General features: G+C 41.5%; 1 protein-coding gene across 12 annotated transcripts in view; it reads right to left on the minus strand.

The window, feature by feature from the left end:
• ZMYND11 (zinc finger MYND-type containing 11) overlaps window positions 1-16,995 on the minus strand; it is a 136,185-nt gene extending 119,190 nt beyond the window's left edge. For 4 of the 12 annotated variants that reach the window (XM_005668265.3, XM_005668262.3, XM_005668260.3 and 1 more), the window contains exon 1: window positions 16,449-16,581. The gene's annotated coding sequence lies outside the window, so the exon portion shown is untranslated. Of the gene's footprint in view, window positions 1-16,170; window positions 16,384-16,448 lie in introns of those variants that run through there. The other 8 variants (XM_005668263.3, XM_005668261.2, XM_005668264.3 and 5 more) reach the window with 7 other exon arrangements.

The raw sequence follows: 20,403 nt of genomic DNA on the forward strand, positions 1-20,403 counted from the left end.
GCCGGATCCTTAACCCACTGAGCAAGGGCAGGGACCGAACCCGCAACCTCATGGTTCCTAGTCCGATTCATTAACCACTGCGCCACGACGGGAACTCCCAGTTTTAGATTTTTATATTATCAAATTTGCCAATCTTTTCCTTTAAGATTTTGCCCCTAGTTATCACTTTCCTCAACTTAAAATTTAAAAAACACAGGAGTTCCCATTGCAGCTCAGTGGGTCACAAACCCAACTAGTATCCACGAGAATGTGGGTTCGAGCCCTGGCCTTGCTCAGTGAGTTAAGGATCTGTCGTTGCCATGAGCTGTGGTACAGGTCGCAGACATGGCTAGGATCTGGCGTGACTGTGGCTGTGGTGTAGGCCAACAGCTACATAACTCCGATCCAACCCCTAGCCTGGGAACCTCCATATGCCACAGGTGTAGCCCTATAAAGAAGAAAACAAAAAATGGCCCCAGCAGTGCTAAAGTATGTCCTGTCTCCTGGATGTCACAGCTGCAATATACTGGGTGTGTCCAGTGAGCATGGCTCAGGCCCAGTTAAGGTGCTTCTCTTAAGGACTCAATCACCTCAACGTTCGGAACCAGGAACCTGTCTAGAGAGAAGATAGGAAAGCTACCACGTTCCTGGCATCCTAAAAAGTGCAGTGTACAGCGCTGTTCTGAGACTGAAAGCCACAGAAATTCACAATCACATCTGGGTTCGGGAAAAGGCTAAATCCTCCTCAGCCAGTGCTGGCTTGCAGATTTCCAAAGGTGATATCATATGAAAAATGTTAAATTTGCAGGCTAATCCTCTACAGGAAATGGATTCTGTAGAAGAACATATTTTGGACGCTGACACTGGTTTGTTTTACCAGGATGCTGGCAAATTTTAGCTTACAACAATGTGTGGCCAGAGTCTTGTAGAAACTGAATCCTGCATTTCCCCTGGGGCAAAGGGTCAGTATTTTTCGATTCAGAGTTTGTGGTGAACATAACTACGCTGAATAATAAGAATCAAGTGTAATGATAACAAATATGATCTTCATTTTTTAAGTGTTTTGAGAATAGCCATTTTTATAACATGATAAAGTAAACACCCTGAAAGCCATTTCAGGTAAGAGATGATGAAGACTGAAGCTTCTGATGTCTCAAGTTAGAGACAGCCAACTCTGGATAAATACCAGTATGGGGAACAGAGATTACTGTGATCCTATAATTAGCTCCTAACATTATTTCCTAATAAGTCTTTTAAAATGACACAATCACTGTTTTCTAGGAACTTAATCTATGAAATAGGGCATATGTTTGACTTAAAAATTATTTTAAATTAGCCAATCATTTATTACCCAGCAACCATACTAGCCCATGCTAAGTTAACCAGAATGCTTCACATCTCAAAAAAAAAATGTTTTTCAAGAGGAGTCTGTCATTGTTTGTAGACTGTGCAAACTTCAAATCTGAAGAAAATGACAAACAACAATTCTGTACTTCAGAACTGATAGAATATGAATTAGAATACATATTAGCACCATGTTGAAGATATTCAAGAGCAGAAAAAGAACAGAAAATAAGTCAATTTTATTCAATGCAAACAGTTTATACTAAAAGAAACATGTCTTGCCTAATAAATATTTGAATGAACTCAAAAGGCAGGCAACTCCAATAATGGTTTGTACTTTCACGCACATTTTAATAAACACAACATACTTCTACAGACAACATCTAGGTGTCCTCAATCTCTACTGACTTCTCTTCTCCTAATACATTTCCCTTTATAATTATCATCTCTCTAATTAATGAAATGTGACCAAAGTCTGCAATTGAACTTCCCCATTATTTAGATTCTGAATGCATGAATCAACTATAATTGTTTAAAATCCTGAATTATTTGAAAGTCCATATAAGGATATTTTATTGCAACAAAGAAGCATATCCCATTTTACTATATATATTTACTATAATGAGTGAGCAACAGAATAAAGAACTAAGAAATTACATAACCACTTTCTAAATCAAAGCAAATACCTAGGAGGGGTTAGAACAGAGGGTACTCCTCCTGCACCAACATTGCACATCCAGAACAACAGGCGTTTGTTTACTTTAGGCTGACATTTGGCCTCTGGGCAGAACATTCCTGTCTTATTTTTCATATTGTCTTATTGAACTGTTATAATATACAAAATTTATAATATCTTTGGAAATGTTTAAAGTATTTGATTACTTATACAAGAAAATCTGAAATCTTACAATTATCTTACATACTGTGAAATGTATGGCTACAGCAGATACAAGCAATAGTGGACACTGATATCAGCCAATAAATCTGGCACTTTCTACCATTAAATTGCCAAATACTTGTTATTTTCATACAATATCTGTTTCTAAAGTACTCTGAGTTTTAATTTGGCTAAAACGTGTATCCCATAATCTTGACAAGTTGTGTCAAAAAAGTTTGGTCTCATTTCATATTTCTAACTAATAGGAATTTGACTGCCGGACGCTGTGATAAGAATTTTGAGGTCCACTGTAAACCAACTATAATGGAAAAAATTAAAAAAAGAATTAAAAAAAAAAAAAAAGAATTTTGAGGCCAAGGAGTAAAACAATGGGGAGGAGCAGGAGGAGAGTGAGGCTCCAGAAAACTTTAGAAAAAATATAAATATTAGTTGTTTCACGAAGGCACTCCACAGGTGCTGGGAAAGCCCACTGGGAATGCTCAGCAAGTACACCTGAGGGAGAAGTACAGTGACGGGAGGAAAGCAGACATTGACCAGTAGCGACCAGAGTGACGTGAACCTCACAGCTCACAGGCTTCTTCCCTCAGGACCTGGTACTCAGCTTAGACAATGAATCTGCTTCTACTATGGCTCCATCTCTGGAGAAAAACCTGTAAGTGGAAATGATACCCTCAATCTGGAGAAACATTAGGGATCACCTGAAATCCAGACAAAAGCCAGAGCTATCCCGGGTGCTAAGCAGCAGCTCTCGGAAAACCTTCTCAGGTGGCCTCACTCTCACCCGCAGGCACAACTTTACCAAGGCTGGCATAACCACTTAGGCAAAGACATCCAAGTGCTTCTGATGCCTGTCAGAGTCGCAAGCTTACTCTATGAGCTGCAGAACACTAAGCCACTGCTCAAACTAGAGCAAAGTGCTGAAAATGGGTGGTAGCTACCCCAGACACCACTGGTCTCAGATGTGAGGCAGCACCATTAGGAAACACCAACCAACGCTACCTTGCTCTCCACCTTCCCGGACCACCAGCAGAGCAAAAGTGCCAGGGCCTTTTTGACGAACCTGAAAAGACTTGAGGTTTTCTTCCCAGATAATTTTTCAGGCTATTTAGATTATCCTCTGTAAGAAACTTTGTAAGATTCCTCAAAGACAAGTTCTGAGATAAAGGTTTAAAGGTCACAGGGCACATCATTTTCTATCAGCCATTTCAAAGAGAACTTTCTAAAAGAAAGCATATAGGCATATATATTCAGCCTACTTTAAAAAAAATTAAAACCTGAAACTTGAAAAGTCAAAAAAACAAAAAACAAATGGGAACTTTAAAATAGAGCACAGAGATTCTGATTTAATGTTTTTGTTAAGAAAAATAAATAATTCAGATGCTCAGTCATGACTGAGTACCACTGTACTACCAAGAGCATTGCAATATGTCATCTAAAATCCCAAAAACTTTAAAAGAACAAAATGATGCAAATACTGGTGGCCTAGTAGTTAAGGACTCAGCATTGTCATTGCTGTGGCTCAGTTTCAGTCTGTGAACTGGGATTTGCTGCAGGCAGAGCCAAAAAAAACCCCAAAAAAGCAGATACTACTGCTACTAAGGTTGACAATGGCATGTTTTTCATTACCGTTTAAAATATGCAAATGAACATACAGATGGCCAAAAAACACATGAAAAGATGTTCAACATCACTCATTATCAGAGAAATGCAAATCAAAACCACTCGGAGGTACCACCTTACACCCGCCAGAATGGCCATCATCCAAAAGTCTACAAACAATCAGTGCTGGAGAGGCTGTGGAGAAAAAGGAACCCTATGACACTGTTGGTGGGGTTGTAAAGTGGTGCAACCACTGTGGAAAGCAGTATGGAGATTCCTCAGAAAACTAAACATAGAACGACCATTTGATCCAGCAGTCCCACTCCTGGGCATCTAACCAGAGAAAACCATGATTCGCAAAGGCACCTGTACTCCGATGTTCATGGCAGCAATATTTTCAATGGCCAAGACATGGAAACAACCTAAATGTCCATCGACAGAGGAGTGAATCAAGACGATGTGGTCCATATACACAATGGAATATTACTCAGCCATTAAAAAGAATGAACTACCAGCATTTTGTGCAACATGGATGGACCTAGAAACTATCATGCTAAGTGAAGTCAGCCATACAATGAGACACCAACGTCAAATGCTTTCACTGACATGTGGAATCTGAAAAAAGGACAGACGGAACTTCTTTGCAGAACGGATACTAACTCGCAGACTTTGAAATACTTACGGTTTCCAAAGGAGACATTTCGGGGGGTGGGGGGATGCACTGGGATTGTGGGATGGAAATCCTATAAAACTGGACTGTGATGATCATTGTACAACTATAAATGTAATCAACTCATTCAGTAATAATAAACAAATAAATAAAATATTCAAATAAACCAAGAGAAAGTCTAACTTCAAATTGGATGGGTGGTTGTTTAGTTTGTTGTTGTTTTTTTAATAATGATTTTTATTTTTCCATTATAGCTGGTTTACAGTGTTCTGTCAATTTTCTACTGTACAGCGAGGTGACCCAGTCACACATACATGTATACATTTTTTTCTTACATTATCATGCTCCATCATAAGTGACTAGATATAGTTCCCAGTGCTATACAGCAGGATCTCATTGCTTATCCATTCCAAAGGCAATAGTTTGCATCTATTAACCCCAAATTTCCAATCCATCCCATTCCCTCCCCCTCCACCTTGGCAACCACAAGTCTATTCTCCATGTCCATGATTTTCTTTTCTGTGGAAAGATCCATTTGTGCCATGTATTAGATTCCAGATATAAGTGATATCTTATGGTATTTGTCTTTCTCTTTCTGACTCACTTCACTCAGTATGAGAGTCTCTAGTTCCATCCGTGTTGCTGCAAATGGCATTATTTTGTTCTTTTTGTGGTTTTATTCCATTGTGTATATATACCACGTCTTCTTAATCCAATCATGTTTAGCTCTTAATTCATTTGAAAATAACTGAGACTGAAGCTAGTTTTATTCTAATAATCAATATGAAAATAAAATTTAACTTTCAAAGTATTTATATTTAAGTTTCTTAACTGAAACAATCCAACATGAATATTGATCACAATCGAGAGGCTTCTTAAAAGTTGTATGTGTAGAATATATACATGAAGAATAGGAACGTATACGTTTCAAAATGAAAGATACAAGGCGTTTTGACATTATAGGAAGTGTGATATTTTTAAACATAAGATGTTAAATTGGAGTTCCCGTCGTGGAGCAGTGGTTAACGAATCCGACTAGAAACTATGAGGTTGCGGGTTTGATCCCTGGCCTTGCTCAGTGGGTTAAGGATCCAGGCGTTGCCAAGAGCTGTGGTGTAGGTCGCAGACGCAGCTCGGATCCTGAGTTCCAGTGGCTCTGGTGTAGGCCAGTGGCTACAGCTCCCATTCGACCCCCTAGCCTGGGAACCTCCATATGCCGCAGGTGCAGCCCTAGAAAAGGCAAAAAGACAAAAAAAAAGTCACCTTAAGTTTTATATCCTCTATAATTTAAAAAGATAACATCTCTAGTAGTAAAATATATATATATATATATATATATATATATATATATACACACACACACACACACGGCATCAATGGCAAAGCAAATATTCTCACGTGTTCCCACAAGTACTGAGCAGTTAAAGTAGACATATTCAATATAATTTGAGAAGTGCTCCATATCAAAACTCAATTGAAAATTAAAGACTTGGTTTCCCTAACAGCATTTCTCAGATGCAGTTCTGAGACACAAAAACAATCAACAAGCAGATAAGTCAAGAATCTACTGGAGTTCCCTAATGGCTTAGCAAGTTAAGAATCCAGGTCACCCGCTGAGAGCAGGAACAAGACAAGGATGTCCGCTCTCGCCACTACTCTTCAATATAGTTCTGGAAGTCCTAGCCACAGCAACCAGAGAAGTAAAAGAGATCAAAGGAATCCAAATTGGAAAGGAAGACGGAAAGCTATCGCTATTTGCAGATGACATGATACTACACCTAGAGAATCCTAAAGACTCTACCAGAAAACTGTTAGAGCTTATCCACGAATTTGGCAAAGTTGCAGCATACAAAATCAATACACAGAAATCGACAGCGTTTCTATATACTAACAATAAAAAAGCAGAAAAGGAAATTAGGGAAGCAATCCTGTTTACCATTGCATCCAAAAGAATAAAATACCTAGGAGTAAACCTACCTAAAGAGACAAAAGACCTGTACTCTGAAAACTCCAGGACACTGATGAAAGAAATCAAAAATGACACAAATAGATGGAAAGATATAACATGCTCTTGGATTGGAAGAGTTAATATTACCAAAATGACTATACTACCCAAGGCAATCTACAGATTCAATGCAATCCCTATCAAATTACCAAGGACATTTTTCACAGAACTTGAAGAAAATATTTTAAAGTTTGTTTGGAAGTACAAAAGACCCAGAATAGCCAAAGACATCCTGAAAAAGAAAAATGGAGCTGGAGGAATCAGGCTCCCGGACTTCAGACTATACTACAAAGCAACAGTCGTCAAAACTGCATGGTACTGGCACAAAGACAGAAATATGGATCAGTGGAACAGGATAGAAAGCCCAGAATTAAACCCACGCACTTACAGCCAACTAATCTATGACAAAGGAGGAAAGACTATACAATGGAGAAAGGACAGCTTGTTCAATAAGTGGTGCTGGGAAAACTGGACAGCCACATGGAAAAGAATGAAATTAGAACACTCCCTAACACCATACACAAAAATAAACTACAAATGGATTAAAGACCTAGATATAAGACCAGACACTATCAAACTCCCAGAGGAAAACATACGCCACTCTCTGACATAAACAACAGCAACATCTTCTCAGATCCACCTATCAGAGTATTGACAATAAAAAGAAAAATAAACAAATGGGACCTACTCAAACTTCAAAGTTTCTGCACAGCAAAGGAAACCCTAAACAACACAAAACGACAACCCACAGAATGGGAGAAAATCTTTGCAAGTGAATCAACTGACAAGGGATTAATCTCCAAAATTTATAAACAACTTCTGCAGGTCCATACCAAAAAAAACAAACAACCCCATCCAAAAATGGGCAGAAGATCTAAACAGACAGTTCTCCAAAGAAGACATACAGATGGCCGAGAAACACATGAAAAGATGTTCAGTGTCACTCATTATTAGAGAAATGCAAATCAAAACCACTAGGAGGTACCACCTTACACCAGTCAGAATGGCCATCATCAAAAGGTCTACAAACAATCAGTGCTGGAGAGGCTGTGGAGAAAAAGGAACCCTATGACACTGTTGGTGGGGTTGTAAAGTGGTGCAACCACTGTGGAAAGCAGTATGGAGATTCCTCAGAAAACTAAACATAGAACGACCATTTGATCCAGCAGTCCCACTCCTGGGCATCTAACCAGAGAAAACCACGACTCGCAAAGACACATGTACTCCAATGTTCATTGCAGCACTATCTGCAATAGCCAAGACATGGAAACAACCTAAATGTCCATCGACAGAGGAGTGAATCCAGACGATGTGGTCCATATACACAATGGAATATTACTCAGCCATTAAAAAGAATGAACTACCAGCATTTTGTGCAACATGGATGGACCTAGAAACTATCATGCTAAGTGAAGTCAGCCATACAATGAGACACCAACGTCAAATGCTTTCACTGACATGTGGAATCTGAAAAAAGGACAGACGGAACTTCTTTGCAGAACAGATGTTGACTCACAGACATTGAGAAACTTATCGTCTCCAGAGGAGACAGTTTGGGGGGTGGGGGGATGTGCCTGGGCTGTGGGACGGAAATCCTGTGAAATTAGATTGTTATGATCATTATACAACTACAGATGTGATAAATTCATTTGAGTAATAAAAAAAAAAATAGGAGTTCCCGTTGTGGCGCAGTGGTTAACGAATCGGACTAGGAACCATGAGGTTGCGGGTTCGGTCCCTGCCCTTGCTCAGTGGGTTAACGATCTGGCGTTGCCGTGAGCTGTGGTGTAGGTTGCAGACACGGCTCGGATCCTGCGTTGCTGTGGCTCTGGTGTAGGCCGGTGGCTACAGCTCCAATTCGATCCCTAGCCTGGGAATCTCCATATGCTGTGGGAGCGGCTCAAGAAATAGCAAAAAGACCAAAAAAATAAATAAATAAATAAAGGCAGATGAAAAAGAAAAAAAAAAAAGAATCCAGGTCACTGGTGTGGCTCTGGTTACTTGCTGTGTTGCTGGTTCAATCCCTGGCCCAGGAACTTCCACAGACCGAGGGTGCAGCAAAACAAACAAACAAAACAAAAACTCAGAAAACAGAAAACTAAAGAGTTCATAATAGCTTTTAAGCTCAGATAGTTTAGTCTTCATTAAAAGAGTGTTTTTTTTTTAATCTTTCTATAGCTAATAAATGAGAAAACCTTATGTAATATCCCCACGGACGAGCATCAGCATGTCTGATCTGAGCATGCTACAACTCAGTTGATCTATTTCTCTCTTCACCATATGCTTCAGATTATTTTATTTTAGACAATAAACACCTACTGACTTCTGAAGCCTCAGCACTTAGAGTAACTTTCAAGAAATTAGCTATTTCAATTCAAATGGAACTTATTCAGCAGAGGGAATACTAAAAAATTCCTTAAGACAATGACTGCCCCTTCTAACGCAACACAAATACTTTAGTGTTAATTACAAATATACTGAAACATCTTTCTCCTATACAGAAGTATTAAAATAATGATTAGAGGAGTTCCCATCGTGGCGCAGTGGTTAACGAATCCGACTAGGAACCATGAGGTCGCGGGTTCAGTCCCTGCCCTTGCTCAGTGGGTTGACGATCCGGCGTTGCCGTGAGCTGTGGTGTAGGTTGCAGATGCGGCTCGGATCCCACGTTGCTGTGGCTCTGGCGTAGGCCGGTGGCTACAGCTCCGATTCAACCCCTATCCTGGGAACCTCCATATGCCGCGGGAGCGGCCCAAGAAATAGCAACAACAACAACAAAAAAAAAGATAAAAAGACAAAAAAAAAAAAAAATGATTAGAGGTTCTCCCCACTCTTATCCTGTGCCAAATTATCTTCATAACGTAAGCTGCCAATAAGGACAACAATAAAATAAGCCAATTATTTACGTTTGTTCTTGGACTACCAGCTGTCATTATAAATGAAACTGGAATTAACCAGAATTTTATGTATGCAATGTTCTGATTACCAGGTTTCTAATATTCCTTTCTTTCCATCTCCTGCTTTTTTAAGAAGAGCAAGCATAGTTTTACATTTTTATTTTTCCATATTTTTGAAGACATAAATGTACACTCGGAAGATGACAGTGTATCAGTACAAAGATCCAAGAAGTTGGTGAGTCTTAGAGAAAGAGCAGCCACATGGAGTATAGGTTTATGGGCACATGCTTGAATTCAACTCCCTATTTGATCATGTGTTCTATGTGACCTCAGGCACTAGTAACTTAACTCTTTCAAGTCTGCTCTATTATAATTTATATAATGCTTAAATCTGTCCTATATAATACCTTAATTTCTCATAGAATCATGCTGTAATAATACTTCCCTCATTATGCTGTTTTGAGGACTAAATGGAGTACGTGAATTGCTTAGGTTAGTAGGTGCTCCATAAGCGACCTTTGTAAAAGAATGGTGTTGCCACAAACAATATGTTTATGATGAAACCTAGCTTTCAAAAAATCACTTACAATGTAGATTTTAAAGGGACCTAATGTATGTGAATAATCAAATTACAATGAATTTATGACAGATTCTCTAGCAATAAACCAAAGTATTTTCCTGATTCTAAAAAAAATACCCACTTTCAATCCCAATTGTGAGAATCAGTATCAGGTAACATGCTCTCAATACAAATCCATTTCTAAATATTTGTATATATTTTTATTTTGTTTACATGATAAATGCTTGGACTAGGAAAGAAGATTCTTCCTTCTTTAAATCCTATTTTAAGTTTACTTAGTATACAAGAAGATCAAATTAGGAAAAGTATTAAAGATTTTAAGTGGGTCTATATTTCAATTTAAATGCTTAGATAATATCTGGAGAACAAAAAAAAATTACTAATCATAGCAAAGTTTTTTTTTAAGTCCTCAAGTGGTTAATAAAGTCACAAAGTTACACATTAGAATGAATTTGAAATTAGTGCTAACATTTCAAAAGTAATCTCAGCTCAAATACAATGTACCTTAACTCACATACACTGCTCCAAAGCACCTATACTTAATTTCTTGTTACACTTTATTGTACCTGCTTCAGTAACTGTGTTATCTAGCAAAGTGTCTAGTACATAGTAGTTTCAACAAGTAACAATGTTAATGAGTGAACTCAAGATATCCAAATATAATCTGCCGATGTAGACTGTTACATATTGGGTTATGTCTACCTAGCATATTCACTCAATGTTAATGAATGAATTCAAGATATCAAAACACATTCTACCTATTTTCTTAAGTATAAGAAAATATACTTAATGTGCTCTTATGAAACATTAATTATGGACTAACTTGAACTATAAAAGTGTTCAGTTAAAACAAAATTAGTATACTATACTTAAATATTATTCAGTTTACAAAAAAAAAAAAAACACTGTGTAGAAGTTTTCAGCAACACATTTTCCCAATAACTATATAAGTGCACAATACTCCTCTCATCTCTAAAGAATAGATGAGTCCATATGGCCCCTTAAAAAATGCTGATGTAAGAGTATTCCAGAACTTTTCTCATTTCTATTAATCTCTTTGTCTATTTCTTTAGTTTTACATAGTTAGGCAAATGATTGGCCATTTATATACTCAATGAATAGAAAACATACAGTGAAAAATCAGCTAAATGTCTAAATATTTACTAGTAGCACATAAATTAGATTATTTGTAAAACTGTGTTGACTAAGCCTAACAATTTGCTAAATTTCTCAACTAAACACATAATGGACTACACAAATATTTTTACTTCCAAATATTCATTTTACATCCTATTTATTTGCATTTGTAAGTAATCTTGATATCAAATGTTGAATAGCATTTTCACAATACAAAATACAAGCATACCTCATTTTATTGAACTTCACCTTACAGCCCCTCAGAAATACTGTTTTTACAAACTGAAGGTCTGTGGAAACCCTGCATCAAAAGTCTCTTGGTGCCATTTTTCCAGCAGCATTTGCTCACTCACTAAAGGCTCAGATGACAGCTACCATTTTTTAGCAAAAATATTTTTAATTAAGGCATATACATTTTTAAGACATAATTCTATTGCACACTTAATAGACTATAGTATAGTGTAAACATAACTTTTATAAAACCAAAAAACTCAAAAAACTCGTTTGCTGTGCTTTATTGCACTAGTCTAGAGCAGAACCTGTGGTACCTCTGAGGTATGCCTGTAAACAGCTTTTCAAGAATTTTCTAAGTGGAAAATCAGTAAAGCAGGCACACACATGCACAAAAAGATCTTTCCTTAAGGCAGTAAATATGTTTAAGATACTTCATGTAGATATACTGCTGGGTGCTCAGATTTGAATTTTATCTCCCTCCCATTTTGTTCATTTCTATCATTTATCTCTTATCACAAAGATTCTCAGACTTTAATGTTATACAGATCACATTCTCTTTAAAAAAAAATATATTCCTAGTTCATCCACTTCTTATTAAAGAAAATATGCAGGTGACTTGAGTGGTGGGGGTGTGCTACAAGGAAGTGGGACCTTCCATAATTGAAAGGAGGTCTGCTACGCTTTGAGATCATGTGCACGGTTTTTAAAAGTGGGATACTGTCTGTAAAGAGCTTTGCACAACAGCTGATACTTGGTAAACACACAATATATGATACCTATTTTTATCATGGTACTCATTTATGTTATAGACTTGTGGATACCAAAACACTTCAAAAAATCAAGACCAAAGGAGGACAGACCACTGATGTTATGGAAAACCTTCAGACCACTACTCATCTTCACAGAATCACCATACCAAAGGAGATTTAAATTGTTTTGAAATTTTGACAATGCCACCAAGAGAAAGTAACTGAAAGTTATCATACATGAGATATGGGTAGAAATTAAACTCAAATCAGTTATTTTTTACTTTCTGTCAAAATTCCTAGTCAGAATGTTGGTGAGGGATTAGTTCTTTTTTTTTAATTACTTAATGAATTTTATTACTTTTATAGGTGTACAACAATCACCACAACCAAATTTTTACAGCATTTCCACTCCAAATGGTGAGGGATTAGTTCTACAATGATCAAAAGAAGAGGTGACACGCAGGGTTTCTTTTTTCAGAAAGCCTATCAGCTTCCAGCAAATAGAAAACATACAACTTAAAGCAAATACAGACAGGGTGACAGATGCAGAAAAAGGAAAAAAACATTAAAACAAGTGGTTAAAATACCATTGGTCACACTGTGTACTTCAGAGACTTATATTATTCCTCAAAGACAAAGAGGTAACAACAAGCATTTGCCAGAGGCTGGGGAGAAGGAACTGGGGAGTTAGGGTGTAACTGGTACAGAGCTTCAGTTTTACAAAGCAAAAAGAGCTTATGGCGGTGGGTGGTAGTGGTGGTTGCACAACAGAGTGGATGGATGTATCTAATAGTTTAATAACTAAACTGTACCCTTAAAACTGGTAAACTTTATGCTATGAATATTTAGCCATGATTTTTAAAAGTAATGATAAAAAAAGCCTTAAAATTGCTTCAGGTAAATGAACCATGAGGAATACAACAAATGCTAGTTTTCTAACCTTCTGAGATACCTAGTGAGAAAAAGAGATTCAGAAGCATGATATGATGGTCAAATACCAACTAGTAAGACAAGGCAGGCCATGCCACACTGTAACTTCAGAGCTTCACTCCTCTCCATGCTAGTTTAATAACCCAAACTGAATTTGACTCAACCGAAGTCTCACAGTAGCTTATACGTCAACAACCCTGCGAAGTAGGTGCAATTACTCTCATCCTTGTTTTCCATGTGGGGAAACTGAGATCAGGGATGACAGGTTTAAACAGTCTGCCCAAGGTCACTCTGCTAGTAAATGACAAAGGTGAGATTCTGACTCAAGCCACCTGACCTCAAACTCAAGTTGTCAAGCTACCTCTAACTCAATTACAAAAATCTAATCCCACTGTAAAAAAATTCAATGTTAAGTTCAAGTGAAGGTTTTCAAACAGTGACTTTCTCGGGTCTGACTTTTCTCCTTACCACTTTTTCCAGACACAGCCTCTTTGCTTAAATGTTGCTTTCTATGGAGAATTCAACTGAAGGATGGCAGAAGTAGGTAAACAAAATCTGACACCCAGGGTTTAGGGCTTTACACTAGTAGAACAGCATTTGATACTTTATTACAAATATTACAATTCTTAATGAGCTTCAATTAGTGTCTCAATTTAGGGATGCCAAAGGGTATGAATGTCTCCAGTATACACTATCTGAACAACCCTTAGAGGAAATGGGAGTATGGTTACAAAAGGGTGAGAATTCAAATAAACACAGGTGAATTCATGGAAAGATCCACTCGAAGTATCAACTTAATGATATCGCGTTAATATTTCATATGATCTAAGGAGATAACCATTTTTTTTTAAACGGCTGCACCTGTGGCATATGTAAATTCCTGGGCTAGGGGTCAAATCAAAGCTGTAGCTGCAGGCCTACACCACAGCCACTGCACACTGGTCCAAGCCACATCTTGGACCTATACAGCATCTTGTGAGCAAGGCCAGGGATCGAACCTGAATCTTCACAGAGATAATGATGGTTCTTAACCCGCTGAGCCAATTTTAACATTTTAACTGATTTTTTAAGTAAAGCTGGAAACACTGACATGTATGTTTAACTACTTGGCAAAAGGTAACTGCAAAAATAAATTGCCCAATCACAAAATGTAAAAGAGATTGCATTTTCATATGAACAACATCTATGGGGGAAATTACCTCGCAAAGAACTGAGAACCTCTATTAAACATGTATAGAGTTTTAAGCAAGGCAAGTATTATCATTGATTCTGCTACTGTTGCATCCCATAGTCTCTGACCTTTGATTCTCTAACCTGGCCCGCTTATAAAGAGTTCGCCAAAATAAAGACAGTAATCAATGCCAAAGACAAGGAAAATAACCTGCCTGTGCAAAATTCACATTTTATCTCCTGCTTACACAAATTAGAATTCATGTGACCCTGCTTACCGGAAAGCACTCTAACTTTTGAAGTACAACCAAGACTATCTCCCTGATAACTTCAAACCATTAATTAGAATCAATGACCCAAAAACCTGAAAAGGTTATATATCACACAGTTACTGAGCTCCAGCTACTACATTTCTCGACTTAAAACAGGTAAACATTTCACTTCCTGCCTTTAAACAGACTAAATTATTTTTAAGCAGTCTCTTGCCTCCACATGACACGGCTTTCTGTAGGATACACAATACCTGGGTGAGACAAACTAGAGGAGTCAGGACCTAAACCTGGGGGAGCGCTACGGATTTCTAAAAATCTGAACCAAGGGGCCCCTTCAACGTTCAGGCACTTTAGACAAGCACGTAAGGTGCACAGAGTATTCGTGACACTAGGCACCATGCCAACAGCAGGTATCATACCCCTATACCAGGCACACATTCGGCACCACCGGCACACGAGGTATCATCCCCCAGCCACACACCAGGTGCGCACTGCGCACCTCGGACACATAGCACCTAACACTGGGCGCACACCAGGCACCGTGCCCAAAGGCATGTAACAGGGAGCCCTGCGGACACACCTGGTATCACGCCCCCACTGTACCTAACACGGGGCACCACGGACACACCACGAGCGCCTGCACAGCTGGGTCAGAAAGGCGTAAGAGGGCAGTCCACTGGGAAGTCAGGGTCCCAAGCCCGCCTGCTGGGCCCCAGCTTAACTGCTCCCCTCCGGACGCCGGACACGCAGGCGGTCCTGCGGGGTCCCAGGAGGAACTGCTGAGGAGGCAGAGGCCTCGCTACTGTCCGTCCCCAGCCACGGGGACCGCGTCTGGCCTGGGCCCTTGGGGACCACACTGCCCAGCCGCGGCCACCGCTCGGAACAACGAGCCGCCACGGCAGGCGCCTCCCCGCCCCCACACTCACAGGGCCGCGTCCCGGCGGACCCCGACCCTGACTCCGGGCCCGAAGGCCTGGCCGCGCGGGGAGGGCCGGCCCGGCGGCCGGAGCTCACGCGACTCCCGGCTTCGCGGCCGAGCAGGCCCCGCGCAGTCCTCCTCCCGAGGGCCTCCGCCTCCTGCGGGGCCTCCCCCGCCGGGCGGCCAAGAGCGAGGGCGCAGGAGACCCCCGCAGCCCCGCAGGCCCCGGCCCATCGCAGACAAAGCTCCACCGTCCACTCCGCGCTGCCCGCGGAGGGCGAGCGGCGGTCACGCCCGCGGCCCGAGAGGCAGCAGCCGGGCCCGGACTCCACAAAGCCGCCGCGCCCCCGCCTCGGACGCCCCTGCCCGCGCCCCCGCCCCGCCGCCGCGGCCGAGCTTCTCCCACCATTATGCTCCGGTCCTCGCCGCCGCCGCCGCCGCCGCGCCCGGCCCTCCCCCTCCGCGCCCGGCCCGCCGCCCGCGCCGCCTCCTTCCCGCCGCGGCCGCCTCCTCCGAGCCTGGGCCGGCGGGTGCGGGGGGCCGCCGTCTCCCGGCCTTCCCGCCTCCGCGCGCCCGGCCTCCCCGCCGCCCCCAGGCTCCGCGGCCCGGCCTCCCCGCCGCCTCCGGCTCGCGGCCCGGCCTCCCCGCCTCCGGCTCCGCGGCCCGGGCCTCCTCCCCGCCGCCCGCCCCGGCGCGGCGCCTCGGGGGCGCCATGTTGACAGCCTTCGCCGCAGAAAGTCGCGAGCGCCCGGCGAGGGAAGCGCGGAGGCCCCGCCGCCGCACTTACGGTGTCGCCTCGCCGAGCGGCGGGCCGGGGCCGGGCGCGGAGTTGGGGCGCCGCCGCCCGCCGCGGGGAAAGTTTGCGTCCTGCCAGGCCGCGGCGCCGCTCACATGGCGGGTCGAGCGGGGCGGCCGCTCGCCGGCCCGGCCTCCTCGCCGCCGCCGCCGCCGCCGCCGCCCCCGGGCTTTATTGTGTGGCGGGCCGGCGGGCCGCGCAGCGGGTTCGGGCTCGGGCTCGGCGCGGGCTCCCTCCCGGCCCGGCCCGCCGCGCACGCCCACACCCACCTTCCCTCCGTCCTGTGCTCCGCGCCTCTCCCCAAACTGGAGCATATTCGTACAGATCCACACATGCACTTCATATCCACACACACGTGAAGGCTACGTACGTGCGGGCACGCGGGAGCCGGGAGCGGAGCGCACAAAGATCCGGCGCCCGCAGCATCGTCAGCTCGGACCCGCAGCTGCGGGCGCTGCCCGGCCGACGCCTGATTTCGTGTGCGTGGTGCCTGCCTGGAGTCGCCGTCGGAATGGCAAAGTCTTGGAGAAGCGTTAGCTTTTAATGGGCAAGATCGGTAAAATGGTGTTCATACCCTTTTAATTCTGTCATGAAAACGAACTGCGGGAATATGCTGCATTCCACACTTACGCCTTCCACAAGAACCGGACCACCCATTATCACTTTAGCAAAAACACCACCAATTGTTTAAGGAGAAGGAGGTTGTCTTTTTTAGTTTGTGATTGTGGATCTAACCAGAGAAGATCCCAATATGTGAAATAAGACAGGCTCAGAGAGAAGCATATTTTATAGATTTCACGTATTTTCCCTAATGACCTTTCTCCAGGAGGAGTTTGGAAGAAACACCTCTGCGCCAAAATTTCTTACCCTGACTCCATTTGGACATGTATATACCTGAAAATCACTGAAAGACACTTGTCCAAGAAATCTGGGGATTTAAATCCGATTCATCAATCTTTCATGGCCGGGCTGTAAGACTAAGACTTTAGAAATGGGTCGTACTTGACTAGGAGTTCCATGACGCACACCAGCGGAGGAAGCAGTCTTTCAGAGCCCTGGTCCTCATACACCCCAGAGGGGGTTTTGGTTACCTCAAGGAGCATCACAAAATCAGTTTAACTCATTTTAACTGTATGGATAAATACATGCCTTTAAACACTGGCAGACGGGTTAAAAAAATGTCAGAAAAAAATCGAGCCATGCCTGGTTTGAATGCTGGACCGGGAATTCTAACCAATGAATAGCTTTAAGTAAATCATCTTGTTTAAAAGACATCTGTAAAATAGAGATCAGCATGTGTTTCCCTGAGGCCACTCAAGGAAGACATTTTAGGAAAGAAGTCACTGTGTAACTCCACATTTTTCTCTAAATTTTTTTAGGCACCATTTTAATTTCTGTACCCAGATTTTATTTCTCATTCTACCTTGGTTTTGCCTACAATTTAACCTTTGGCTCTATTTCCCCTTCAAAACAGTTTTGTTTACCTCATTTTCCCCTCAGCCGAGTGAATAATAGGCAAGGGAAGTGGTCTGGGGGCTCCTGGTTTGGGATTGGGAGTTGGGAGGAAGCCCAGAAGACCAAGCACTTCTTGCCATACATCCTAGGTTACACCATGAATTTATCCACCAACATGCAAAGAGAGAGCAAGGAACTGAGTCGTGGAGGGAAAGAGGGAAAGGGAAGAGTAGTGGGCTCTGAGGGATGGTTTACTTCCCTTGGCCCTGTTTCGGAGACCTAGCACCACCCCAAGAAGGACCCCACCCAGCACTTCTGACCCTTCCCTACCCCCAGCTGACTCTCACCAGTGGTAATGTTGGACTGGATCAGGCTATCATTTTTCCAGATTCTGCTTTAAGAAATATTATGTACATAGAGAAGTCATGTGTTATTCAGCAAATTAATGTGGAATTTTTGTCTCTTTAAAAGAAATTAATCAAATCATATCCTTAATTTATACCCCACAGTTTAAAATAATCGAAATCACTTAAGTAATACATTGTAGCAACTGAAAATCATTTTTCTAAAGGTAGAAGAAAATATAGGTGGATATTTGTAAGATTAGTGTGGAGAAAACTATCCTAAGCTCTAAAGCAATGATTTTATCAGAAAAGGAAAGTGATAAATTTGACTGTATAAAAGTGTTTGAATCCTATATGTCAAAAACAGATGTAGATGTATTTTAAAATATGCCCATTAGGGTTACAACTTTTATAAGGAGCTTCTTTTTAATACCCTTTCCTCCACTTTCTTTTCATAATGAGGACCAATTCATATGTTTTTAGCACCGGCTTAGAGAGGGTGACTTCACAGCTCTGTAGAGTTGGGAGTCTCCTGCTAAATTTACATCTCAGTGTTCCTGGGTTGCAAGTATGTAGCAGTAAGCTTGTGCATGTGCTCCTGAAAGGCATTGATTTAATTTCTTTATTTTGCCTTTACCTTTAGTTTTGCTTTTAAATAACATGTTTTATGTTTCTGCTTTGCGTTAAAGGGTGAATTACATAAACATTGAGTATTGTATATACACTTTGTTTAAGAACATAATTTTAAGTGAAACTTTAAGTGAAAAACCATCAGGAATGCAGCACATTATACAGAAATTAGTGAATAGAAATTATGTTGTGTTGTAATAAGTAATGTAAACTCGTGAAATAAAATGGGAATAAAAAAATTTCAATGAGACCTTGTGCTTTTCATTTACGGGAACTCAGGAATATATATCCCTTTTTCTAATTTAAACTAATAGTAACTGCATTTTCAACTTACACGAATGGTTTTGCAATAACAAACAAATTACTCTCGTAAGGTGGGGAAGACTACAAGTAAAACTACAAGGCAAACGGGAGGAAAAATATGTATATGTAGGAAATAAGAACGAGGGTAATAGTCTTTAAATATAAAAAGCTATGTCACATCAGTAAGATAAACACCACACACAATACCAAAAAAAAAAAAAAAAAGAACAAGGTCATGGATGATTTACAAAAGAAGAAATATAAACTATTAATAAATATTGACAAATGGGAGTTCCCGTCGTGGCACAGTGGTTAACGAATCCGACTAGGAACCATGAGGTTGCGGGTTCGGTCCCTGCCCTTGCTCAGCGGGTTAACGATCCGGCGTTGCCGTGAGCTGTGGTGTAGGTTGCAGACGTGGCTCGGATCCCGCGTTGCTGTGGCTCTGGTGTAGGGTGGTGGCTGCAGCTCTGATTCAGCCCCTAACCTGGGAACCTCCATATGCCACTGGAGTGGCCCAAGAAATAGCAAAAAGACAAAAAATATATATATATATTGACAAATGTTCAAATTTGCTAGTAATAAAATGCCAAAATAACACTGCTTTTCTTCGATGGCAGAATTATTCAGGGATAATGCCACTGAGGTTAGCGAAGTGGACACTTTCATACACTACTGATAGGACACTGAATTGGTATGAATGCCCTTGAAATAGGAGAGCCTTAAAAATGTTTACATCATTAAGTCCAGACATCCACATTTGGAAATCTATCCTAAACATATTAGCTGAAAGACAAGCAAGAATATATGCACCAATTGTTCTTTCAACTTAAAAACCTTCGATGATTTTCTGCTGAGTCTTGAATAATATCAAACTCTGTTCTTTGGCTCACAAAGGCCAGCTTTGTCTGGCCCCTACCTGCTTCCTAATTTTAACTTGATTCCACATTTCACTCCTGCCTCACTGACCTTTGTCTCCTCTTTCTGGAACATCCTTTCTCTGTCTTCCTGGGAATAATCCTTCTCCAGGTGTCTGTTCACTGGTCATTTTTCCAAAAAGATCCTCCTGAACCCCCAATCTAAGTTGGTGCAATTTTCCTCCATAAGACAGAATTGTTTGTAATGGTATATTAACCTCAGTGTTTATGGGCTAACAAGAGAATTTGTTCTCCATAGCATACCTAGACACCCAATAAATATGGGTTTAATGGGAAAATGGCACAGATAAAATTGGTGATCCTATTGCATTTGAGAGGGTACTATCAAGGTACTAGTGTTTTGCTTTTTTTTTTTTTTCCAGGGCTGTGACTGTGGTATATGGAGGTTCCCAGGCTAGGGGTTGAATCGGAGCTGTGGCTACTGGCCACAGCCACAGCCATAGTAATGCCAGATCCAAGCCGAGTCTGCGACCTATATCACACCTCATGGCAATGCCAGATCTTTAACCCACTGAGCAAGGCCAGGGATCAAACCCACGTCTTCATGGATACTA

The sequence above is a fragment of the Sus scrofa genome, chromosome 10, assembly GCF_000003025.6.
Source record: "Sus scrofa isolate TJ Tabasco breed Duroc chromosome 10, Sscrofa11.1, whole genome shotgun sequence".
Taxonomy (NCBI): domain Eukaryota; kingdom Metazoa; phylum Chordata; class Mammalia; order Artiodactyla; family Suidae; genus Sus; species Sus scrofa.